The following is a 27,330-nucleotide window of genomic DNA, read 5'->3' as shown; positions in this document are numbered from 1 at the left end:
GACACAAGCATTTAGCATCAAAAGAAGGCTATAAAATGTGGCCTTTGCCCTTATAGCAGAAATATGGCCATGGACTGTGAAATATGCTTCTGAATTTTACCAAGACTGAAAGTTGCTTAGCATAAGTGATTCTAATAGGTACAGCAGCAGCAAAACACTTGGCTCGACTGTGTTAATGGACTTGAGCTTAGTGTGGACACTCTATGACCCCACGGTTGCTTTATGTATCTTTTCTAACATCTTTTGTCATCTATGCGAAGCTGACCAGAACCAAATACGTAATTCTTTTTTCACTGAACTTTCCCAAATATCAAGTATAATGGCAAAAGCTAGGCAAGATAAGTGTTGCATGAGCTGAACTGCTATGTCAGTTCAGAGTTTCTTGCAGGAGCTCAGATCATTACAAGATGTTTTTCTAGATCCTAGTTGCACATGAAGTACAATCAGAAACTACAAAACAAGAGCAGAACAATAACATATTTTGAGTATAACAACATGAAGCACATTACTGTGTTTTGGGTTGTTGTTTTTTTTGTTTTGCTTTTTACATGCACATTTGAATGAATGCTTGTATTCTATAAGTATTCTAATTTTATGGATTTTAGATGTTCAGGGTGGGGGGAATGCATTCATGTGACTCTTGGTCTAATTTCACAAGGGTAGGACAAGCTCATATGGACAGAAAAACACATTTAGGCTCTATATCAGACATAATTGCAAACAGTGACTATACAGTGGTACCTCAGGCTACAAACGCTTCAGGTTACAGACTCCGCTAACCCAGAAATAGTACGTCGGGTTAAGAACTTTGCTTCAGAATGAGAACAGAAATCGGCGTGGCGGCAGCGGGAGGCCCCATTAGCTAAAGTGGTGCTTCAGGTTAAGAACAGTTTCAGGTTAAGAACGGATCTCTGGAACAAATTAAGTACTTAAGCCGAGGTACCACTGTAATGTGTTTGTTCCATTAGATGAAGTGAACTTGCAAAGAGGAGCAGGTGGTCATGTTTCTTTGGCTGTACTGGTGTCTCTCCTTCCCTCAATTTATATGATTCTTGGTGCCCCCCCAAAAAACCGCCACAAATATTTCTTATTTTCACAATAGTTCCTTTTGTTACAGTCACATTTTTATGGATCTTCTCAGTAGGCACCCACTGCATGTCTATTCAGGAGGCTTGTCCACATTCCACTAGCCTTAGCCCTTTCCTCCTGGGGAAATCCACTCTTTACTGCTGAATCAGAGCAAGCTGTGGGGCAAACAGAAAACTGCTTGGACCTGTGCTTTCCGGGTATTAGCCCAGAGTTAAGTCCAGCTGATTTCAATGGGACCTTCGCCTAGCAAAAAGAATACAGGTTTGCAGTGCCGGTTCAATAACAGCCACACAATTGCTCTTCCAAGATGCATGTTAACAACCTAAACAAGAAATCACAGGCACTCCTGAAGTCAGGAAAAAACTTTCCAGATCACCAGTGCTTTTCAAAGACTGGACTTGGTTCTTTGATGGCAAGTTAAATGGTTTACTTTAATTTCTTCTTCTTAAATTTATATAGCCATCTATCAATAAATAGCTTACAAGCAAAACAATGCTAAAAACAAAACACCATATCATAATTAAAATCAACAACAAGAAAAACAGCAGTCTCCCCACCAAACAACTTTCATTAAAGCAAAGACAACGTAACATAGCCCTCATTTAAAATGTCTGAATAAGCTATAGCTATCTTTCATGAATTCTTGCTCTCCTTTCAAAAAACACAACCACAAAAACTGCTAACAAAATGGTGTTCCCAGTGTTGGCCTCCTCATTCACTCACTTAAAAAATAATAAGTTTAACATCAAAGTGAGTTAATGATCCCCTTTCCTTCTACATTAATCTTTGCCCTGTAATGACCCGGAAAATGGAAACCCACTGCCCTCATTCAGATTTCTTATCATCTCCGGTCAGGTGACAAGAAGTGTATATTAAACTTTGCTGAATGAAGGCAGAGGTGGTTCCCCGAGTCCCTGGACTCCAAACATGAGAGACAGATGGAATTCAAGAGAGATAAGGGCCTTGTTTGCTCTGGCATGAGGATGAAATATGGTTCAGAGTATCACTACTTAGAGAACTGCAGTCCTGCCACTTCTTCCCATGTTAGGGATAATAGCGCCCAGCCTATGCCAGGATCATGAAAAGATGCTCAGGCTGCAAATAAAGAAAAACACCAAAGATAAAACTGTACTGATTAGATGCAACCAATTTGCTGGAATATTTTGCTAGAGAAGTAAGGGATTAAGCACATTTTGATCAGCTAATAAGAATAATAATACAAGCACTTAGGAGAGGGCAAAAACTTGTTTGCTACTACCCAGAAGGCAGGACTAGATCTAAGAGGCTTAAGTTTACTGAGGATAGAGTTTAGTTGAGCAGTAAGGGAATTTCAACAATGGAACCAATTACCTAGAGGGGTGGTGGCCTCTCTCTTGTCCACTGCCCCCCACCTGCCAAAAATTCAATCAATCTCCCATCCAGCAAACTTCTCTCATATTCCAGTGGTCTCCAATATAGGTAATAATTTTGACTGTCAAACCAGGACCATTTCAGGGGTAAATCAGTTCTATTGAACAAAGCCCAGTGTTATGAAGTCCATAGTACAGGTAGGAAGCAGAGACGGGAAAACCGTGGCTTGGCCAAGGTTCACAGCAAATTGATGACTGGGGTGACATTTGAATATCATTCTTAAATTGTGGCATCTAGAACTGGACACTATATTCCAGGTGTGGTCTGACCAATGCTGCACTGGGGGGGGGGGGGATGCATCTTTGAGATTATTTCCTGGAATAAGCAGCTGGTTTATCAGGCATGCAGGGTGCTTTTGATGGGTAAAAAATAAATAAATTCATTTAGGTTTAACCCATCCTATGCCTTACTTAGGCTTAGGGAAGCAAGTAACCATATGTAAGCTCTTATAGCGAATATGCTTTCAGAGCAATTTTGCATGGCCTCCTCAGCACTTCAGAGGAAGAATCCAGCTGCTTTTTCAGATTCCTAAATATGTAAGCAGGAGTTTGCACCCTGCTGGTTAAGCTTTTATCCTCAAAGCGCCTCAGCTCTTTTACTAGCTGCCTTCTTCAGTCAGGGAGTGTGAAGAGCTTACAGGCCCTATCTGGGCATAGATAAAGTGATCATATTCCTTCTTGCTGTCATAACACAGGCAGTACATAACAACTGGCACACGATGGTTAGCTTATTCATAGACTACAGGCACTCTGGCTCAGAAATCAGCTTAACCTCAAACAAACTGAAACAAGAACATTCCTTACACCGTAGGAATATATGTTCCAACTTGTGTGATAAGTCTCCCAAATTCATACTTGGGAAACTCTCCCAGGATCCTCCTTATGACCTCTCTAGATTTTTCATTCTCTTCAGTATAGCACCCAGTATCTCTCGAAATATAGTGGGCGCTTGGGTTGCGAACGTGATCCGTGTGGGATGCATGTTCGCAACCCGCGTCTGCGCACGCACGGGTTGTGATTCTGCGCATGCCAAAAGCCGGAAGTAACCCGTTCTGGTACTTCCGGGTTTCGGCAGTCCGCAACCCAAAAAAACGCAACCTGAAGAAGCTGTAACCCGAGGTATGACTGTAATTGGGACAGACAAATGAGCCAAAGACAATCTGAAAGAGAACATCTCAACACATCTCAGCCTTAAAAATAATACAGAATGAACTGATTCACTTAGGTTGAACCTATCCTATGTTCTAGGCTTGGGGAAGGTAACAACCATTTGCGTGTTGGTAAATATGCTTTCATCGCCAGCTTCAAGTCAATGCACAATGCATACAATTTTCTATGGTGCCACTTTTATGCATAAAACATGTAGATGACACATTATGCACATTCTGGTGCATAACCCCTGATCCCTCATACCCCTGCTTGACCACCAAGGCCATTGGGAGAGTCACTGTTTGTGGTCCTCCATGGCTTGGCTCATATCCACAAGCAGCTGTGCGTTCAGTATTGTGGGCACAATGTTGTGCAACTCCTTTCCAGTTGAAGTAAGAGAGGCACTTACTGAAGACTTAAAATAAAATTTAAAAACCCTGCAAACTTTTTAATGGAATCCTGACATTACTGCATGGGTGGACTAGATGATCCTTGGGGTCCCTTCCAACTCTTTCATTTACAGGTTTAACTCATTTTTAATACTATTGTATGAGGTCTCCTATACACTGCATAGAGACAGCTATGATGAAGCAGTAAACAACTGCAAAAATGAATTGCTTTCAATAAATTACTAAATGCAAAACAAAGTGTTGTTTCTCCTTAGTACTCCATCAGCGGATTCTAAGCACACAAGACCTGCGGTCAGAGAAATGCAACCCCGTTCCACACTCCCTGTCCGAGTTATGTGAGGTTGGTGTGTTGTGATAGGGTGCTGAGATTATGGTATAGATTGCTGTACAGTGGTACCTCTGGTTACGTACTTAATTCGTTCCGGAGGTCTGTTCTTAACCTGAAGCACCACTTTAGCTAATGGGGCCTCCCACTGCCGCTGTGCCGCCACTGCACGATTTCTGTTCTCATCCTGAAGCAAAGTTCTTAACCCGAGGTAATATTTCTGGGTTAGCGGAGTCTGTAACCTGAAGTGTATGTAACCTGACGCGCATGTAACCTGAGGTACCACTGTACTTCATGCGCTCTCCTGGTGAAGTGGCCTGAGAGATTATTGCTACAGTGGGAGGTGCCAGGTACTGGCAGGGCTTTGAGGAGTGTGTGGCAAAGGCAGGGCAGTGATGATACAGGCAAAGGGGGCAGTGATTTATGGGGTTCTGTGCCACCCATGAGGCAGCAGCCAGGGCTGGAGGAAGGGAGAGAGTTTTAGTAGTTGGAGATGGGGGAGGAGGTGCAGGAAGTGTCAGAAGAAGAGGAAGAGACTGATCTTGAGAGAGGCAGGCTGGTAGAATCCCCTCTATCCCCTTCATCGCTGTCTCTAAGGTCCAAGAGAAAAACCCCTTTTTAACACTCAAGGCCTACCCAGAAAATAAAAGATAAGCATGCTTCTTGCTTCAAAATAATTGCTTTCATCCATATGCAAATCAACCAAAAGTCATACGACTGGTTGACTAAGATTTCTTCAAGCAGGTGACACGGGGCATTCTTTTGTTTTGAATATGATGCATCAGAACCGGCACTATCTTATAAGTGAAATTCCCTGATGGGTAGGAAGTGAATGAAGAATGAATTCCTGTTCTCAGTTGCTATTGCCTATGGTCATTTTAAGTGCTCATATAAAAAGTAAATATTCCTTTTATTAAATCACTACCCATTGAATTGAGGGAAGCTTTTTAAATGCATCAAAAGATTATTAAAACTGATAAGTTTAATGGTTCATTAAATGTTAGAGCCCTAAGTGTTTCTTTCAGTTTCGAAATTCTTAACAATGTACAGCCTTCTAATTTGTTTTGTGTGTGTGTGTGTGTGTGTGTGTGTGTGTGTTTTAAGGAGTGTATTTTTATTTGTTTCAAGAAGTTCTAACCTGCTTTTCCTTATAAAGCACCTTCAAAGCAACTTGCAAAAAAAGGACAAGTGTGCATCACATTTTACGTGCACTGCATGCAATTTCTATACAGGGCTAGTGCTCTATTGCAGGTGCATCAATACAGTTCTATTGATGCTGTAATAGTGCATTAGTGGTGGATTTATTCTGCTTTCGATCCTTCTGCAAAGATTCCTCCATGCCACCACATTATTGCTATCTGGATGGGCTGTAGCACAATGAAACTGGGACAAGAAAGGCCCAGAACACGTGTGGCATAAAAACCTACGTGATGTCAGCAGAAAGCTATGGGATATGAAGCATCTCGTCCTCTGTCGTCCTCTTCTCCTTGTCCCCCTCTTCCTTGTGCCTACTCTTTCAATAAAGAGTATTGAAAGCGGGATCGCGTGTGAAGGCTCCAGTAGCATCATGACCACAAATCATCATGTGTGCAATAAGAAGGACTGATAAGTGAATTCCATTCAGCTTTGATGGACTTACTAACATTTAGTTTGCCAATTAATCTAAAATTACATACTTTGTGATCTCCATTTAGGACATTCCTGCTTTTCTGACTTGTTTGTAAGAGAGAGATGTGGGGGTAGGCAGGATTACCCGGCAATGGCAGCAGGAATGATAATTTGAGCACTGCTGGGTAGCTTAGTCTACCCACCATTTTAATTTTTCACAGCGTCCTGGAAAAATGCCCAGCCTAGCACTGCTCAGAGTACCAGGGTGATTTTTACTGTTGTGTTAAACAGGGGGCAGCACCTTTTTCAGCCATGGGCCGGTCCACCGACCCTCAGATCATGTGGTGGTCTGGACTATATTTTGGAAAAATAATAATGGACAAATTCCTACGCCCCACAACCCAGAGATGCATTTTAAATAAAAGGACACATTCTACTCATGTAAAAACATGCTGATTCCCAGACTGTCCGCAGGCTGGATTGAGAAGGCGACTGGGCTGCATCTGGCCCCCAGGCCTTAGGTTGCCTACCCCTGTGTTAAAGAGTGGCCCACACCACGTGTCAGTGGGTTCTGCTGGAGTACTGGGCCCCTAGCAATTGCCCAAAGGTGCTGTAGGACACAGCCTGAAAGGCTTCCAGAATTTGAACCCATTCTTTACTCTGATGTAGCTATACTGTGCATTCCAAATAAAACGACGACTGCATGAAGAAAGGGTTACAAAATAGTAGACAGACATAGTTACAAACCTCTATATGCAACGATGACATGTGCTAGTAATATACCACTATGCAGATCCAATTCTTAAATTTGCCCTCAATAATAATCCCTTGACCAGCAAACACCTCAATGACATGGAGTATGAACCAAACTGTTGCCTAGGTAAACTTTTCCCTTTACCCAGGATGCATACTAAGTCAGACCACTGCTCCATCTACATCAATATAGTCTACACTAGCTACATTGCAGCTGTCCAGGTTTTTAAGTGTTTACCAGCCCTACGACAAGGATTGAACCTGGAATCTCTGCAAATAATATCTCCATTACAGATCACTACAGCCCTTCCTCCCCACATCCAGCTGGGCTTGAGTGCAGATGGAAGGAAGCTTTAACTGTGTCCATCACTTTGCTTAGGGCAGTGGTGGCCATACTTGGCCCTCCAGCTGTTTTGGGACTACAATTCCCATCACCACTGGCCACTGGCCATGTTAGCTAGGGATGATGGGAGTTGTAGTCCAAAAACAGCTGGAGGGCCAAGTTTGGCCACCACTGGCTTAGGGAAATACCTTAATTTGCTTTATTTTTGAGGTAGCACATAAGGTTTCATGTACTACAGCTCTATTCATTAGGCACAAGAAGTATTATTCTCACTTGGCGGATTATATATCTGGGGTGAGGAGGAGAAATGCATGTGCACACAAAGTTTAGAGGGGAAAGAAATGCAAACAGAGCAGCCAAAAGGCCATGGAATGCAGAGGTACAGTCTGAGATTTCTATGCAAAACAACAGTGTATACAAGATAAGGACAGCATATCTTGTGTACATTTCAGATTTGCATGGAGATGTCAGAGACTGTACATCTCAGTCTCTTGACCTTGACCTCTCTCTCAGTGTGTGTGTGTGTGTGTGTGTGTGTGTGTGTGTGTGAACTCAGTACAGTGGTACCTCGGGTTACATACGCTTCAGGTTACATACACTTCAGGTTACAGACTCCGCTAACCCAGAAATAGTACCTCAGGTTAAGAACTTTGCTTCAGGATGAGAACAGAAATCGTGCTCTGGCAGCGCAGTGGCAGCAGGAGGCCCCATTAGCTAAAGTGGTGCTTCAGGTTAAGGACAGTTTCAGGTTAAGAATGGACCTCTGGAACGAATTACAGTAAGTACTTAACCTGAGGTAGCACTGTATAACACTTCATGTACTGGATGATAAAGTGGACTCTAGCTGGCCCATGGAAGTTTATGGCACAATCTTTCAAGCCACCACAAGCCCTTTTGTGCATACAACTTGTATGTTTATTTTTCTGGAATTAAATTATTGTTATATTCTCATGGACCACCTGAAAGCATACCAGAAATTACACACAGCCATGGGCCGTGTAATAACCAGGTACAAGTAGAAAGGCAAGTCCCATGAGCATTGCCTCCCTCAAATCCCTAAATCCAGAGATCAGCTGAAGCCCTGTTACCTTCTGCAAATTTGGATGAATTAGCAATTTAGAAGGTATTCTTGGCTACTTCAACCTTTCACTGGTTCTCAGCAATTTCTCTGCTTCCACTACTATGGGTCTCTTCCCCACTCTTTTTATCATAAAAGAAGACTCACCAAGGTCACAAAGCAGAGAATTCTATGCAGGTTTTCCCCGAAGGAAATTCCAGCACTCATCACCTCAGAATGAGAACTTCATCTAGAGCAATAGGGCAAGGCAAGCCTAAGCCCTGCATAAAAGACAGGGAGAATTGGAAACCAATAAGAGTTTTAAAATAGCCCTGCTGGCTCTGCTTGGCTTCACCCTATGTAACGTTCATCAGCTTCTGCTTTCACTCTGACTCATTCACAGGATGGGCGGGGAAAGAGAACAGGACGTCTGAAGGAAGGAGAATGTAAACCAGCAGTGAAGCCACATGGAACACTAACAGAAACACCTTATGCATGTCTGCTTGGAAGAAAGTCTCGCTCAGATTTCAATGCTAGTAGGCATGTTTAGACTTTTAGCCTAAGTCTGCAGTCTTATGCTCTTAATGAATTGAGGAGGGTTCACTTTCTGTACTGCACATGAATTGGGGATCATAGTGCACAACAGTTCACAGGGTTAGCCACTAGCCGAAGGGACATTTTGTAATGTATTCCACTTATAGAAGCAGGGCACAAGATTCTTAGAAATACCACTGGAGGAAATGTGCAGTGAGAATTATCCTACCCTTGAATTTAGATGGGCACAGAAGGGCAATCTTTCATTTAAGAAATTAAATAATAAAATGATTTTTTTTCCTCTGCCGCCTTTAGATCGTTGTGGGGGGGGGGGCAATTTCATACCATCAAAACAAATTTACACAGCCCACCTAGAGTTACCTGCAGATCATACAGAAACTTAGAGGGAAGGACAGTTACAGTGGTACCTCTGGTTACAAACTTAATTTGTTCTGGAGGTCCGTTCTTAAGCCGAAACCGTTCTTAACATGAGGTGCACTTTCGCTAATGGTGCCTCCTGCTGCTGCCGCGCTCCAGTGCATGACTTCTGCTTGCATCCCGGGGCAAAGTTTGCAACCAGGAGTATCTACTTCCGGATAGCGGAGCTCGTTACCAGAAGCATTCGTAAGGAGGACGGTACATAACACGAGGTTCCACTGTATTGTCAAAGCATTACTTCAATAATTGTATGTATTTGTGCAACATTTCTCCAATGAAAATAGAGACATCCTACCATACCCTCCATCATTTCTCCATTGAAAGTAGGGACATCCTAAGCAAAACCAGGACATTCCAGGATCAAATCAGAAACCAGGACGGCTTCTCTAAATCAGGGACACCCCTGGAAAATAGGGAAATTGGAGGGTCTGCATTGGGTTTTCCCGGAGAAAACAGTGGAACAAAAGAAAAACCTATCAGACCCATGCCTGAAAACCAAGAGACAAACAGAAGTGAGGATGAGCCCTCAGAGTTTGCTCTCCAAACCACATCTGGGCCTTGTGATTACTCACACAATTTACCAGGCCACAACAGTGTGCCATGAAAGAGCCTAAAGTGTGCCTTGAAAAATTAAGCTGCACAAAAAGAAAGGAATGGGTTAAAGTGACACCTGAACATACACCCACACACAAGGGAAGAAGGAGTGGGCATTCGCTAACAGAATGACAAACCTTCACATCCTGATGTGAATCACCACAGAAACAGTTAGTGAAATGCCAGAGTACCAAGTCATAAGTACAAGGCCAGGGCTATGAGGCCTGTGGCCCTGCGCCCGCAGTCTCGGGGGACCCACTAGCATTATAGACCAACTTCCAAAATGTCATGTCCATGGCTGTTCTTACAGCGTAGTATTTGTTTCTGCTGTACAGTGGTACCTCAGGTTAAGAACTTAATTCGTTCTGGAGGCCCGTTCTTAACCTGAAACTGTTCTTAACCTGAGACACCACTTTAGCTAATGGGGCCTCCCGCTGCCGCCGCGCGATTTCTGTTCTCATCCTGAAGCAAAGTTCTTAACCTGAGGTACTATTTCTGGGGTTAGTGGAGTCTGTAACCTGAAGCGTCTGTAAGGTACCACTGTACCTTAATACATGCTCTCCTTTCTCATCACTGAGTGTCCAAATGCACAAAACGTTTGAGAGAGAGAAAATGTCAGTATTTTCCACTCAGAGCCCACTGAGTAGCTGAGTAGCATTCAAGACTCTTTTAAATAAATTATTTTATATTTAGTTTATAAAATATCTTGGGTTATGCACACACACACATGTAGGCCTCCCCTATGCAGATGTCCCAAGTATGGACACCTGAGGGACCAGTTAATTGTGTGACAATGGGTGGGGCCAGCAGTGTGACTCCATAGCCTCTTGTACTATCCTGAGGAGACCCCTCCATGTAATAAACAGGTGAAGGGGGATTAAGAGTAATTTGCTTCAAGTGCAGAATATGATGATCCACTAATACTTGTAGTATTTCCCCACATTTGTGTATAACATAATTTGCTTTACTGTGCATATGTGCACATATCATGTGTTTTTGAGTTCAGAATAGGCCCAGCTTTCACGTTACTGTAATCCATGGTAAGCAATAAACCATGGCTTACTGTGAACAAGCAGCATGTTAGTGCATAGTGCTCAATTGCTCCTGCTTTGAACGACCCTGCCTGGGCCTGGAACTAGAAGAAACAAACCATGAGGTTTGGGCTTATTGTTACTTGCATGTGAACCAATGCTAGTGATTTGTTTGTTCCAAGCAAAATACGAGCAGTAAGGCAACAGCAAACCTTAGCTTCTCACTCATGGTTTGTTGGGGAAGCAGCAAACCACAAGCAATGATTTGTGTGTAATGCCAAGCTTCATAGTTTGTTTCTTCCAGCTCCAGGAACAGTGGAGCAAAGTGGGAGCGATTGGCCAGCATGCACTAGTAAGTACTGCAGCTCATCATGGTAAGATACAAACCATGGTTTCCTCTAGAATGAAAACTAAGCCAAATGCTAAATGTATTTTTTTGCTCTATAAGACGCACTTTTCCCCTCCTAAAAAGTAAGGGAAAATGTGTGTGCATCTTATGAAGCGAATGCAGGCTGCGCAGCTATCGCTGAAGCCAGAACAGCAAGAGGGAGAGCTGCGCAGCAATCCCTCTTGCTGTTCTGGCTTCAGGGATAGCCGTGCAAAGGCTTTTCCACAATATTTGATTTAGAATATTTTTTTTCTTGTTTTCCTCCTCTAAAAACTAGTTGCATCTTATGGTTGGGTGAGTCTTATAGAGCGAAAAATACGGTAACTAGTGTGTTGTTAAAATTGATCTTGTACTACTACTTACATCTCAGGAAGTGGAGCAGACTGACAATGCAAGTTCAAAACAAATAAATACTGTTTTTAGATTATCATTGATTTAAATTGCTTTTTGAATGTTTTAAACAGCAGCTTTGATTGCTAATTTTATCCGTGTATTCTTTTGTAAACTACTTTGTAGTTTGTTTGTTACAAATAAGTGGTACATAAATTTTATGAAATGAAATCAAAGGTTTGCACTCAAAAGAGGATGTGAAGTTTGCAAACTCCGATATTCTTCAGTAGACTCTAGCTTTTCCAGTTGGTGAGAGCCTCTTAAGTATCATGCAGAATTCAGTGCCTCAGTGCAATGCCTTGGAAAGTTTCAAAACAATTAGAAATGCCTGATGGGATGCCAGTCAACTATCCTGTTTAACATACCATTATTCATGAGCACGCAAAAATCAATACAACACCACAGAAGGTACTTTGATGAAGCAGCATAATAATCCTTAAATCGCTCACTGGCTTCCTTAGAATACTTATACAGGCATAACAGAAGTATGTGACTTAACTAACTGTGACATTTAATTGACTATTTATTTAGTGATTTGCATTCGAATATGAAGCTTTAAGCAATTACGACATTTTACTAGCAACTGCTCCCTCTTTTCCCCCTCATATATATCAAAAAACTAAACTGCTGGTAGTGGACTTACCAGGATATTAAAAGGGTTTTACAGCCTATATTCCCACGCTTTCCCTGCTGGTTGCTTTTGTGACTTTTAAATTCTGCTGGGGGGGGGGATCTCTCTTGCTGGAGAGTGTGTTTAGCCCTGAACTTTGGATCTAGGGATCCAGCCAATTATTTTGTTAATTTTGTTTATTTTTGCTAATTTCCTCCCACAAGTGATCTACAGTTGTACCTTGGAAGTCAAACGGAATCCATTCTGAAAGTCTGTTCAACTTCCAAAACATTCAGAAACCAAAGTGCGGCTTCTGATTGGTTGCAGGAAGCTCTTGCAGCCAATTGGAAGCCGTGGAAGCCCTGTTGGACGTTCTGCTTCCAAAGAACGTTTGCAAACCAGAACACTCACTTCTGGGCTTGCAGTGTTCGGGAGCCAAAATGTCGAAGTACCAAGGCATTCGGGATCCAAGGTACGACTGTATATCTTTATCTATATCATCTATAGATATAGACATAGACATATTTATAACTATATATATTTTCTCCCTGCAACTGCATGGATGGATGCACCATTCTATGACTACTGGAGCTGGAAGAACCTATGCAGCACTAATCTCCGCCTCAATTTCTGTGCCAATATCTGGCCACTGGCATCATATAGGGAGGCAGTAAGGATGTACTGTCCTGGGTCCTGTGCAAGTCTGGGAAATACACATCATCTGAATGGCCTGAACTTCCCCACCGATAGCCACTTCAAAGTCCAGTTCCATCAACAACAACAGAATTGGCATTGACTGGGATAACCACACTAATCATGGGTAAAGCTCTACTCATTTCCTAGATCTAACTAGATCTAACTAAGTTTGTGAATAGGTTGCCTGAATCTCATTGCAATCTGTGTTGGGGTCACAGAGGACCAGACAACAGAATCTAATACGCCTGTCCTTGCCCATTCAGTCTCAGACCCTCTTGTGCTGAGCAGAAAACGACAGAAGGAGGCTTTTACCCACACTGAACACACTAGAAGCCACTGCAGAATCAGGAGTCCTGGCAGAAGCCACCTTCAGACCTTCCTTTGCTCAACACAAGAAGGTCTGGAATACAGAAAGCAGTGCAGAGGTAGATGAGGACATTTGGCATGCACAGCCCTGTGTCCCCAACAGAGGTGGATATTTCCTGATCGGACATGACACCTGAGCAGTGGTGCACAAAACATTCAGCTTGTGGCAAATGAAACAAAGCAGCCAAGTAGATATCAGTAAATGTGAAGATACCCAACCAATAGGTGGGCTGGGAACCAGAGGTGAATTTGCCCCAGGGACTTCAAGGTGAGAGAAACATGCCTTGCTTGTTCTGAACCCTTTGGCTATAACTGCCTCATGTGATCCACATGCCTCATAGAATATTTACCATATTTAAAATACCAGTAGCAAAGGGGACAAAATGATTGCTGTCTGTTTTACTATAGGCACAAGCCACCTCACAAAAGGATGCTAACAATTTGCCAAAGGCAACATCAGAAAGGCATAGAGAATACCATGGATGGTGGAGGAGGAACTGTCCTATTGACCAACCTTCCTTCTTCCAGAGCTGCTGCTCTTTTTGTATGCTTTTCAGGTGCCTGATGCTACCCCACTAAGATAGCATTGCACTGTAATGGGCTCAATTAAGGAACTTAATGATTCAGGCTCCAGTCCTTTTCAGCAAAAACTACCGAGAAGGAAGAAAAAGAGGAGGAGGTATGATATACTTGGGATGCTGTCCTTGGAGTCTGACTCAGATGTTTGAAATTCAAATGTTGAATGGAGGCCCAAATACTTTTCTGGGTGAAAATCCTCCTATCTATAAAGTGGTCAGTATGCAATCATGCAGCAGGAGCAGAATTCTACCCTCTTCCACTTTCTCATATTTCTTACTGAGCAGGAAGGAAACTTCTACTCACAATCACGGCTAGCAATTACCCACTCCCTACATGTCCACTGTTATAAGTTACTGCTTGACAAATGGTCACCAAATATTCACCCAGTATGTCTTGACTTCATAACCCCTTTCTTGCCATTCCGTAATACAGGCTAATATCTCCTCTCCCCCCCCCCTCCACATCTCCCATCCCAAATAGAAAGGTATGGCTTATTGAATGATGATCACAGAAATACTTGTGGCAAAAGCAGAGGCTAAAGCACAGCTGCCCCAAATGCCAACCCACTACCCAAATCACTCTCTCATCTTTCCTTCCTTCCTGAGAACCTCATGCCCCAGAGCTATAGAAACTTTTGCAAACTCTTCTTGCTGTGGCTTAGACAGCACACCTGCTTTGGAGGAAACTGAGGCTGGGCCTCAACCCTCCTCCTAGCAAGAAAGGCTGTGATTACAATCAGGGCTTTATGACACCATGACCTCCAATGTTTGCCGGGCAAGAACTGGGTACACTTTATTTTACGCTGGCTAAAAAAGTGGCTCATTTTAAAAAAAAATCTATCTACACCAGAACCCTCTTCTGTTGTAATTAAAGTCTTTAAAAGTAATAATAATAAAAGCTTAGTTTTTATTTGTCCCCCATGCTGCCCAATCAAGTCAGAAAAGAAGATAGCAGGAAGTTGGTACCACTGGCACTCCTTGAGGACGGCACAGAATACAAAACACAGATCTGCCCTTGATGAGTTGCTGAGCATCCTAGCCTTAGTAACTGGAGCTTCTGGCTAACAAAGAACTAGTGTGTGCCACACTGAGCTGCATACAAAAGGCAGCTTTGCAGAACTAGGCAAGGGTTAAGGCCAGGAATTTTGACAGCAGGGAAACCATTGCCCCTCCTCAGCTTTTAGCCAGTGTCAGCTATGCCAGAATGGGGATAAGCCAATTTGCATTGCCTTGGTCACTCGGACTAGTGTTGCAGTACAAGCCTCTGACTTATTAGGCTTGTTTCATACCAAATGCCAAACTAGTCAAGAGTTACAATCCAGGCTCTCTTCTTTCCTAAATGCTGAGGATTTGGATCAGTTACATCAAATGCAGGAAAACTGTATCAGAACCCACAAACATTTCCATTCTCCTTTTGAGCACCTGTTACCAGCCTTCAGACATTCATTTTCCACACACATCCTTCCACAGGAATCATTCCGGAAGTATTTCTGTGGAGGCAGACAGTATACGAAAACCAGCCCTAAAGTTATGGACACCTGATACTTTGCTTTTGATCCTCCATAGGCCGGAGAGATGATACTAAAAAGGGACCCGCCCACCCTGCTTTGTGTTTTCTGAAGGAACTATACCTCTGGCTGCCTAGTCTGGTTTTTTGAGGAGCTTTTGATTGCAAACACTTCTAGTGATAGTGAATTGGCCTTTATGTAGTGCCAAGTGGCTACTATGCAAATCCTGTCAGTTTCAGCTCTACGATGTAAAAAGTTTCAACTGCCAACTTTCTCTCCTTTACACAAGAGAGCCAGTGTAGTGTAGTAGTATCAAATCCCCACTCCACCCATGAGGCTCACCTTTGGCCAGTCACTGGCTCTGAGTCTGACCTACCTCACAGGGTTGTTGTGTAGATAAAATAGGCAGGAACCATGTGTGCTGTTTTGAGATGCTTGGGGGAAAGGTGGGGTGGGAAACCCAGTCAGATGGGCGGGGTATGAGTAAAGTAAAGTAAAGTAAAGTTGTTATTATTTATTGTGTTTATGTGCCATCTTTCTTCTTAAAAGTACAAGCAGATAAATAGGCACCGCTCCGGCGGGAAGGTAAATGGTGTTTCCGTGCGCTGCTCTGATTTGCCAGAAGCGACTTAGTCATGCTGGCCACATGACCCGGAAGCTGTACGCCGGCTCCCTTGGCCAGTAAAGTGAGATGAGCGCCGCAACCCCAGAGTCGGTCATGACTGGACCTAATGGTCAGGGGTCCCTTTACCTTTACCTTCTTCTTAAAGGAGCCCAGGACAGTACACAATGTATTGAAAATATTACAACAATAAGAAAACATATAAAAAGATTCAAAACAGAAACAATACAAACACAGCAGCACAAACCTAGCACTGCTATATTGGAATTATTGAATTTATAGGCTTTGGACAAAATATGATGCCACAGTTAATCAAAAACAGAAGCAAACCCTTCTCAACGCCTCATGGCTGTGTCGATGGAAGAGAGGGGAGCACATGAGCCTGGGGAGATGCTGGTTTCATTTTAAGCACACTAAACCATGACCTATCATGACATCTGAATATAAACAGCATTGGTCTAAAAAAAAAAAAAGGCTTTCGATAAAAGGACGTTCTTGTCCCTTGCCTCAAAGAACCTGGAAGAAAACACGCACTCATTGGGAATGCCACAAAATATAAAGCTGGTTGTTACTCACCCAACTGTTAGATGGACGGGGCACCCACAATAGGGCCTCTTCCAATGACCTCAAGGATTGGGAAGGCACATATGGGATGGGAGGAAGCGTTTGTTCAGATGTCCCTTTGGTATGACTTTCTAGAATTCAAAAAATGGAGAAAAGCATGGGAAAAACCAAGATCAGTAACTGGCAGGAAATTGTACCATGTCTTCTTCTTCTTTTTTTAAAAAAAGCATCTATCCCAGTCATGAAAGCCTAGGTAATGTAGAAGAGAAGCTATAGCATTGCAAATTCATCCCAGCACATTCATTCCTAATTCCACCTATTATCCAAACCATTGTAATTTTTCAGGATTCACATCACTGGTCTTAGATACAAGGTTTTAAAAAGTCAAGATCAATATAATGCCAGGCAAAAAGCTGCTGGTCCCCATATGGCACTTAGCTTTGCAACCATCACTGAGAATGAATTTGTTGGACAGGTAGTAAACACAAGCATGGTACGCTAGAGGAGATTTTGTGGTTAGGGGAAATCCAGCAAGAGCAAGCCATGTATTAAAAACCCACAAATGCCACCATAACAGTCTGCAATTCAAGAAGTCATGAGTTTGTGACACCTGACTTGAAAGTTCACTTCCCACACCGTCACCAGAGGGACTGGCTTCAGATGGCCAAATAAGGGAGCCGGCCTTTGATAAAACTGTCAAAAACATAGGAATTTGAGGTACATCAAGTCAGACCATTGGGTCCATCTGGCTCAGATCTGCCCATGCTAACTGGCAGAAAATCTCCAGGGTTCTAGGAAGGAGTCTTTCCCAGCCCTAGCTAGAGACACCAGAGACATTCTGAACGTAAAGAAAATGCTCTGCCCCTGACCTATTGCCCCTTCCCCTATCAGCTGTTTACCCATCTGCAGTTTCTCCTGTCTCTAAATTTCAGATGAGGGCATTTTAAAGCTGAACAAAAAGCTGCAATCATAGCCCAAGGAGAAACAGGATTGTTTCACAGTGCCACCCACAAGGAGGCTGAAACACCCAAACAGTTTTGCACACTGAAGAGTCCTTCACAGCTGTTCAAAGAGGGCCAAAAGCGCAGGTGGGTGAACATCACTGTAGGTGTAAGCAGAGAATTCATGCTGGGCAGCATGTTGCACCAGAGCAGATGACACCACCAGTTGCAAAGTGAGGAAGATTCAACCTGGCAGTCCAGGCAGTGCCTTAGATATGAGGAGTCGTTTTCATTCACAGTTCATAAATCTAGCAGCAGACTGTATCTCCCATTACTTTAGCTCAGTTGTACGCTCAAGTTAACTGTTGTGCTTGCTCAGGGGAGTTAATGATTAATGCAGTCAAGAGCCATCCCTCCTCAATATTTAGTAAAAAGAAAAGGGGGGGTCCTTTAGTCATTTATACAGGATAACAAGTACAGTACACATGTTCCTTTTTCCTATAGAGCATAGACTCCTAATTCCATCAGTTACTCCTATTTTGAACCTTTGGTGGGGGTGGGGGAAGGGGTGTCTGATGGTTGCAAAAAATATATTTACCAAGAGGGATAAAAACAAACTTCCAAGAGGCCAGCTACTATATATAGCACAGGCAAAACATCCAGGGGTAGGTTGGGTTACAGATCCCTCACCCTACTCAAGAAGGAGGTGTTGCCAGTCTCCTAAAATCATTCTTCCTTGGGAGGTGATAGGAGACGGATTCTATTTCTAGTTATTGGCTTGCCAGAATATATATATATATATATATATATATATATATATATTTGCTTTCGTAGATTTTCACGGGTACAGGAATGCAGGTTTTGGTGTCCTCGGGTGTCTTCCCGTGTAAAAGTTGGGGTGTCTAGGCGACGTTTCGACGAGGTCTCACTCGTCATCTTCAGGCTGGTGCTTTCGGCTTCTTGTTACTGGAACAGAGCAGGATCTCAGTGTTTGAGTTCCTATAAATACTGTTGAGGAGGTGTGGTGTATAGCCTCCAATGTTCTGGGCAGAGAGGAGGTTCCCAGGCTAGTGTGCCTTTTCTTCTTTTGTTCCTTAATTACTTGAGGGATATCTTGAGTGATTTCTTGAGTGATTTCCTGAATCCCACTTAGGTGGGTCATTAGGTGTGGATTAGTTGCTAAAGCCTTCGTGTCTTGAACTCTTGAACTTTGTGAAGAGTTTTTCTGAGAAGATGGCTGTACTGCACTTGGTTGTGCTCTGGCTTGGCTTCGTGTATAGGGGCGAGCTGTGGTTTTGTGGCCTGTGCCAGCCAGATCTGTGTAGGGATTGCAGGGGGGTGCAGCATCCGGAGGTGCCACCCTGGTTTGGCTACTGGATGGTGTCTGTAATTTATCTGTGGAGAGGGTCTGGGTTTGGGTCTGGTGTGGTTGATTGGTGATGGCGTTCTGTGTGCCTCTGGATCTGGTGTCAGATTTTGTGGGGAGGGCTAATTTCCAGATGTCTGGCAAGCGGGATGTGTCGTCACGCTTGTTCATGTTGTGAGGGTGTTTCTCTATCTCGATGGCTTCCATGATTATTCTCTTGTGGTGATGTTCCATGTTAAAGAGCAATTTGGAATCTGCAAAATTAATTTCGTGTCCTGTTTCTTTCATGTGTTGGAAAAGAGAGGAAGTTTTTTCTTCTTTTTTGACGGCATTCTTGTGTTCTGCGATACGTGCATTTATTCGTCTGTTTGTTTGTCCAATGTACGTGGCTGGGCAGACTTTGCAGGGTATTTCATAGACCCCTTGGTTTTCCAACTGAATTTTATCCTTGGGGTTTCTGAGGATATTGGCTATTTTTTGGTTGGTGCAAAAGGCTGTTTTGATATTGTGTTTATGGAGGATTTTGCTAATTTTATCTGTAGTGCCCTTGATATAAGCTTGATATAACCTTGATATAAGATGAAGCCAATAAAATCAGACTTGAAGTCACCAACATCCTCTGCTCCAGCAAACCACCCAGAAGCAATTTACACAAAGAAGAACAGAAAGCACTCACCAACCTGAGGAAAGACAACAACATAATCATTCTCCCAGCAGACAAAGGTAATGCCACTGTTGTGATGAACACATCGGACTACCAAGCAAAACTATCAAATCTACTCCAAGACCCTACCTACCAACCTATAAAAACAGATCCCACCACCTATCTGGAAAAAACCACCAAATCCAAAATAAAAGCCTCTCCTATCAGTGAAGAAATCCAGCTAAGAATCATCCCCAGAGAAAAATCATCCAGATGCCCCAAACTCTACGGCCTCCCCAAGATACACAAAGAAGGAACACCACTCAGACCAATAGTCAGCTCCATAGGCTCACCTCTACAAAATCTCGCTAAATTTCTCGCCAAGCAACTTCAGCCCTATGCAGAATCCATCTCTTCACACGTTCCAAACTCCTTCCAGTTCATAGAAACAATAAAGAAGCAAAACCTACAACCCAATGACCTACTTGTGAGCTTCGATGTTGTATCTCTCTTCACACAAGTGCCCATTAATGAAGCCTTGACAGCCATTCAAAACAAATACAATCCCCCCGAATACATCTTGGACCTGACCAACCACTGCCTAACCAACACGTACTTCATCCACAATGGACAAAGATACAAACAGATAGAAGGAGCACCTATGGGATCACCCCTCTCACCGGTCATCGCTAACCTGTACATGGAACACTTTGAAACCAATGCTTTAGACAAGTCAGAACACAAACCCAAACTTTGGCTCAGATATGTTGACGACACCTTTGTAATTTGGCCACACGGGAAGGAAAAACTGGATAGCTTCCTCACACATCTCAACAGCCTACACCCCAAAATACAATTCACTATGGAAATAGAAGCCAACAACCAACTTCCCTTCCTTGACGTCCTAATCTACAAAAAACCTGATGGCTCCCTAGGACACACTATCTACCGGAAAAAAACACACACCAACCGCTACTTACATGCACAATCACACCACCACCCTGCACAAATAAACTCCGTAGCCAAGACTCTCATCTCCAGAACCAAACGCCTGGCTGACGAAGACCACTTGACAACTGAGTTACAGAATCTCTCAAATGTGTTAATTGCCAATGGATACCAGCAAAACAGGGTTACGAAGCTAATCCAAAAAGAAACACCCCCCAAAAACCAAGACACAGAAGAAAACAATGGCATAGCCCTCCTTCCTTATATCAAGGGCACTACAGATAAAATTAGCAAAATCCTCCATAAACACAATATCAAAACAGCCTTTTGCACCAACCAAAAAATAGCCAATATCCTCAGAAACCCCAAGGATAAAATTCAGTTGGAAAACCAAGGGGTCTATGAAATACCCTGCAAAGTCTGCCCAGCCACGTACATTGGACAAACAAACAGACGAATAAATGCACGTATCGCAGAACACAAGAATGCCGTCAAAAAAGAAGAAAAAACTTCCTCTCTTTTCCAACACATGAAAGAAACAGGACACGAAATTAATTTTGCAGATTCCAAATTGCTCTTTAACATGGAACATCACCACAAGAGAATAATCATGGAAGCCATCGAGATAGAGAAACACCCTCACAACATGAACAAGCGTGACGACACATCCCGCTTGCCAGACATCTGGAAATTAGCCCTCCCCACAAAATCTGACACCAGATCCAGAGGCACACAGAACGCCATCACCAATCAACCACACCAGACCCAAACCCAGACCCTCTCCACAGATAAATTACAGACACCATCCAGTAGCCAAACCAGGGTGGCACCTCCGGATGCTGCACCCCCCTGCAATCCCTACACAGATCTGGCTGGCACAGGCCACAAAACCACAGCTCGCCCCTATACACGAAGCCAAGCCAGAGCACAACCAAGTGCAGTACAGCCATCTTCTCAGAAAAACTCTTCACAAAGTTCAAGAGTTCAAGACACGAAGGCTTTAGCAACTAATCCACACCTAATGACCCACCTAAGTGGGATTCAGGAAATCACTCAAGAAATCACTCAAGATATCCCTCAAGTAATTAAGGAACAAAAGAAGAAAAGGCACACTAGCCTGGGAACCTCCTCTCTGCCCAGAACATTGGAGGCTATACACCACACCTCCTCAACAGTATTTATAGGAACTCAAACACTGAGATCCTGCTCTGTTCCAGTAACAAGAAGCCGAAAGCACCAGCCTGAAGATGACGAGTGAGACCTCGTCGAAACGTCGCCTAGACACCCCAACTTTTACACGGGAAGACACCCGAGGACACCAAAACCTGCATTCCTGTACCCGTGAAAATCTACGAAAGCAAATATCTCACCTCTACGGGGAGGAAACCTTCCAGCTGACAAGAACCTACGAGAAACTAGAAATCCGAAGAGCCACCATCTTATGTGATCTCTTGTTCCTACGCAACTGCCGAGACAACAACTTAATTCCCACATGCTTCCAACTTAAATTCCACTCTAAAACCCCAGCTACCGAAAGGATCCTGAAACGAACTGAACTATCTCTAATCAGAAACGAACTACACAAGAAAAGATACCTACTAAACCAAACCAACAAAGATCTACTCACTCTTCACCTCAAACTCTGTAACAAAATCCACCCTGCACTCTGGGACAAATGCAAACAACTAGCCGTCTGGAGAGCTGAAACGGAGACCTCACACAAGACAGACACACACACCAACAAACTCCACAAACTAGAGAAACGCCAGAAGCCCAGCCACCCTCCACAACAACCCATGAAACAAACAGTACATAACATATCAGACAGGATCCTCACCTCAACTGAAACCAAAGTACTCTCCAAAGGTTTCAACTTTGCAGTCGCCCCGAGACGCATCCCCACGGAAAACATCATATGCGGAGTCGAAGCTAGCCTAACCAAAATCAATCCAGATGAAGCCAATAAAATCAGACTTGAAGTCACCAACATCCTCTGCTCCAGCAAACCACCCAGAAGCAATTTACACAAAGAAGAACAGAAAGCACTCACCAACCTGAGGAAAGACAACAACATAATCATTCTCCCAGCAGACAAAGGTAATGCCACTGTTGTGATGAACACATCGGACTACCAAGCAAAACTATCAAATCTACTCCAAGACCCTACCTACCAACCTATAAAAACAGATCCCACCACCTATCTGGAAAAAACCACCAAATCCAAAATAAAAGCCTCTCCTATCAGTGAAGAAATCCAGCTAAGAATCATCCCCAGAGAAAAATCATCCAGATGCCCCAAACTCTACGGCCTCCCCAAGATACACAAAGAAGGAACACCACTCAGACCAATAGTCAGCTCCATAGGCTCACCTCTACAAAATCTCGCTAAATTTCTCGCCAAGCAACTTCAGCCCTATGCAGAATCCATCTCTTCACACGTTCCAAACTCCTTCCAGTTCATAGAAACAATAAAGAAGCAAAACCTACAACCCAATGACCTACTTGTGAGCTTCGATGTTGTATCTCTCTTCACACAAGTGCCCATTAATGAAGCCTTGACAGCCATTCAAAACAAATACAATCCCCCCGAATACATCTTGGACCTGACCAACCACTGCCTAACCAACACGTACTTCATCCACAATGGACAAAGATACAAACAGATAGAAGGAGCACCTATGGGATCACCCCTCTCACCGGTCATCGCTAACCTGTACATGGAACACTTTGAAACCAATGCTTTAGACAAGTCAGAACACAAACCCAAACTTTGGCTCAGATATGTTGACGACACCTTTGTAATTTGGCCACACGGGAAGGAAAAACTGGATAGCTTCCTCACACATCTCAACAGCCTACACCCCAAAATACAATTCACTATGGAAATAGAAGCCAACAACCAACTTCCCTTCCTTGACGTCCTAATCTACAAAAAACCTGATGGCTCCCTAGGACACACTATCTACCGGAAAAAAACACACACCAACCGCTACTTACATGCACAATCACACCACCACCCTGCACAAATAAACTCCGTAGCCAAGACTCTCATCTCCAGAACCAAACGCCTGGCTGACGAAGACCACTTGACAACTGAGTTACAGAATCTCTCAAATGTGTTAATTGCCAATGGATACCAGCAAAACAGGGTTACGAAGCTAATCCAAAAAGAAACACCCCCCAAAAACCAAGACACAGAAGAAAACAATGGCATAGCCCTCCTTCCTTATATCAAGGGCACTACAGATAAAATTAGCAAAATCCTCCATAAACACAATATCAAAACAGCCTTTTGCACCAACCAAAAAATAGCCAATATCCTCAGAAACCCCAAGGATAAAATTCAGTTGGAAAACCAAGGGGTCTATGAAATACCCTGCAAAGTCTGCCCAGCCACGTACATTGGACAAACAAACAGACGAATAAATGCACGTATCGCAGAACACAAGAATGCCGTCAAAAAAGAAGAAAAAACTTCCTCTCTTTTCCAACACATGAAAGAAACAGGACACGAAATTAATTTTGCAGATTCCAAATTGCTCTTTAACATGGAACATCACCACAAGAGAATAATCATGGAAGCCATCGAGATAGAGAAACACCCTCACAACATGAACAAGCGTGACGACACATCCCGCTTGCCAGACATCTGGAAATTAGCCCTCCCCACAAAATCTGACACCAGATCCAGAGGCACACAGAACGCCATCACCAATCAACCACACCAGACCCAAACCCAGACCCTCTCCACAGATAAATTACAGACACCATCCAGTAGCCAAACCAGGGTGGCACCTCCGGATGCTGCACCCCCCTGCAATCCCTACACAGATCTGGCTGGCACAGGCCACAAAACCACAGCTCGCCCCTATACACGAAGCCAAGCCAGAGCACAACCAAGTGCAGTACAGCCATCTTCTCAGAAAAACTCTTCACAAAGTTCAAGAGTTCAAGACACGAAGGCTTTAGCAACTAATCCACACCTAATGACCCACCTAAGTGGGATTCAGGAAATCACTCAAGAAATCACTCAAGATATCCCTCAAGTAATTAAGGAACAAAAGAAGAAAAGGCACACTAGCCTGGGAACCTCCTCTCTGCCCAGAACATTGGAGGCTATACACCACACCTCCTCAACAGTATTTATAGGAACTCAAACACTGAGATCCTGCTCTGTTCCAGTAACAAGAAGCCGAAAGCACCAGCCTGAAGATGACGAGTGAGACCTCGTCGAAACGTCGCCTAGACACCCCAACTTTTACACGGGAAGACACCCGAGGACACCAAAACCTGCATATATATATATATATATATATAAAACACAACATAACATCTACCTAAAATAAGGATTTGTACTTTAACTCTTCAAGAGACCTCAAAGAAATCCCCTCACCTCACATTATATACATTATGCCTATAAACACGCACAGAGAGACATCTTCAGGCCCAGCACTTTTTTTGTTATGACACAGGGCACCATAATATCTCGGATTATGCTGCCCATGACACCCATTTTATGCTGCTGCCTGCAACACTTTTACCAAAATGTGAATGTCAGCACCTCCTCATGTTTTTTAAAAAACAAAAACCCACCACTGCTCAGGATTAGTGTGCAGACACTGTGGGGGCCCTGCAAGGCGGAGAAGTTCTCTGTGCATATTATAGCCCTAACCCTGCAGAACGTAGACCCCGCAGAATGACCTTCACCGCTCACAAAACTCTACAAGCCATGGCCCTGAGCATGTGGCAAGCCTGCACTTCCCACCAGCTTCTTGGGGGGGGGGGGGTTAGTAGTATGGGGCAACAGGCAAAGTTAATTTAAGATTGTCAATCTCTTCCGCAACCGCAAGGTCCTACCAGCTGAGCCAAGTAAAGGGGAATGCAGCTGTGCATTCTGCCCTACCTTCAAGCTGGCAACACTGCTTGGCTCAAAGTCAGTGCTCAGCCAAGCTCCAAGTCAATCTGCAGAAGACAAACCCGCCTAGGATGCCGTTGGGGGGATGCCACAGTGTCCCAAACAAGTGCTGTCCATATAAGCTGCACTCCCCACTGGGACCAATGGATGCTCCCTGGTCACCATTGACCCATGACAGTGCCTTCCCAGTGGCAGTTCCCCCATTACTTGAATGCCCTCCCTGGTGAGGTACACCTGTCTTCCCCATTAACAATATCCAGGAGGAATTGAAAAACGTCATTCACCCAGGCATATGATGGCTGAAAAATACTTTTACAGAAAACCATGAAATTAGATGTGGTGGTGTGTGTATGTTTTTAATTTCCTGTTAAATGCTCTTAATTGTTTTCCGTTTTTTAAATAGGTCTTTGTTTCTAACTGTATCACTTTACTACTGTGTTTGCTGCCCTGGGCTCCTTTGGGAAGAAGGACAGGACAGAAATTTAATAAATAAGAATAAGCAGCAGCAGCAACTGCAGGAAAACAAAACTCTGGGAAGGATCGCACTAGGATGAAATACTAACCTGGCCTGAGTTCTCTTGTTCCCTAGTTCCATGGAAGCACCAGGAAAAGGGAAGTAGCAGAGAGCCCATGTGTGTGGTTCCCTCTACCAGCCTCTTTCTGCCCTTACATTTCTAGGGAAAATAAATTGTCATCCACAGAGCTTCCAGACAGGGACGGGTCAATTCCCAGGAAGGAAGGAGCATTACTAGCCTTATTAATCCAGTTAAGTGTTTCACAATGGCAAAATGAGGGCTTGTGGGTTTTTTCAGCAGTGCAATAGGCATTTTGATTTTTTTAAAAAAGATAAATTTAAGGCCTTGAGCAAAAGTGATAAAAGAAGTCTAGCGCAAAACTTCTGTATTAACTTAAAACAACTCCATGATGTACATGCTGTGATTTCTGTCCTGGGATACACTCAGCATTTACTGTGTGGATATCTTAAGAGAATGGGGTGCTCTCATTCGTCAGAAAGAGCCAAGAGCCACCCCCTCAAAACTGAGGTGCTATTGTCCCCCCCACCACCACCACGGGATCCATACCCATCTTCCCGACCATTGGGAAGCTGACCATCCCCAGCACCTGCTCCCAGGTAGACTGCTTTGGTTTTCACCCTGTTGGAGGTCTAGGATCAAAGTTGGTCAAGGTCAGGAATTTGCTATATTGGGGGGAGGGGCAGCAGATTGCAAGGGATTGGCTGGGGGTGCAAGGAGCACTGACTGGTCTGGGATCCCCAAGTCTAACAGTTAATTGCTCACCCCAGTTTCCCCCTTTTCTGAGGCTGTAAGTGACCTATAAAAAGAGGGTGGTGGCAAGAACTACCAGATAGGAAAGCAGTGCTGTGGGGCCAGGAAAGGGACAAGAGAGACTCTCTTGAGCATCCCAGCTTTTCTGTACCCATCTCCTCCAAAGTCTGCTGCAATAAATGGAAATAGGTTCCTTTCCTTTGGTCTTTTGGGCCTCTAGAAACAAAAATGGGCAAGCTGTGCCCAGGTGAGGAGCCACTGGAAGTAAAGGTATGACAATAAGAGGCCACGCACTGAAATACAACAACATGCATGACAGACCACACACACACACAATGTGGCTACAGATGCATAATAGGTTTTGTTTTTTTACTTATCAGATTTCAGGTGGTATGGGAAAATACAGATTAAATGTAAAAAATAAAAAAGGGAGTGAATTCTGAGGAGAACATTGTGTGGAAAAACAACAACTTGTGGCCATGAGCAGCATTAACTCAGCAATGAACTCCTGTCTGGAAGAACCCGTGGGTCAATAAGAAAGTCAAACTTTTGCGCCTCCACCCAAGCCCCAAAACAAAAGAAACTCTGCAGAGCAATTGCTTCATCTCAGAGCCATGTCCCTGCTCCCTCCAGTTCCTGTGCTTAACATTTGACAGTGATGTTTTATGAATGGAAAAATCAATTTCACCGTCGAGTCCATTTCAAAAAGAAAAAGAAAAAAATTGCCAGCGCAAATGTCCCAGGAGGGACCCAGTAATTATTGAATGCT

General features: G+C 43.6%; 1 protein-coding gene across 2 annotated transcripts in view; it reads right to left on the bottom strand.

Moving 5' to 3' along the window:
- Positions 1 to 27,330, bottom strand: part of TFEB (transcription factor EB) — a 75,779-nt gene that overhangs the window by 12,646 nt on the left and 35,803 nt on the right. For both annotated transcript variants that reach the window (XM_083447209.1, XM_083447210.1), the window contains exon 2: positions 16,475 to 16,593. The gene's annotated coding sequence lies outside the window, so the exon portion shown is untranslated. The remainder of the gene's footprint in view (positions 1 to 16,474; positions 16,594 to 27,330) is intronic.

Source organism: Podarcis tiliguerta (assembly GCF_965153285.1).
Source record: "Podarcis tiliguerta genome assembly, chromosome: 6".
NCBI lineage: Eukaryota > Metazoa > Chordata > Lepidosauria > Squamata > Lacertidae > Podarcis > Podarcis tiliguerta.
The sequence above is the reverse complement of the archived record's forward strand: the minus strand, read 5'-3'. Positions and strand labels throughout refer to the sequence as shown.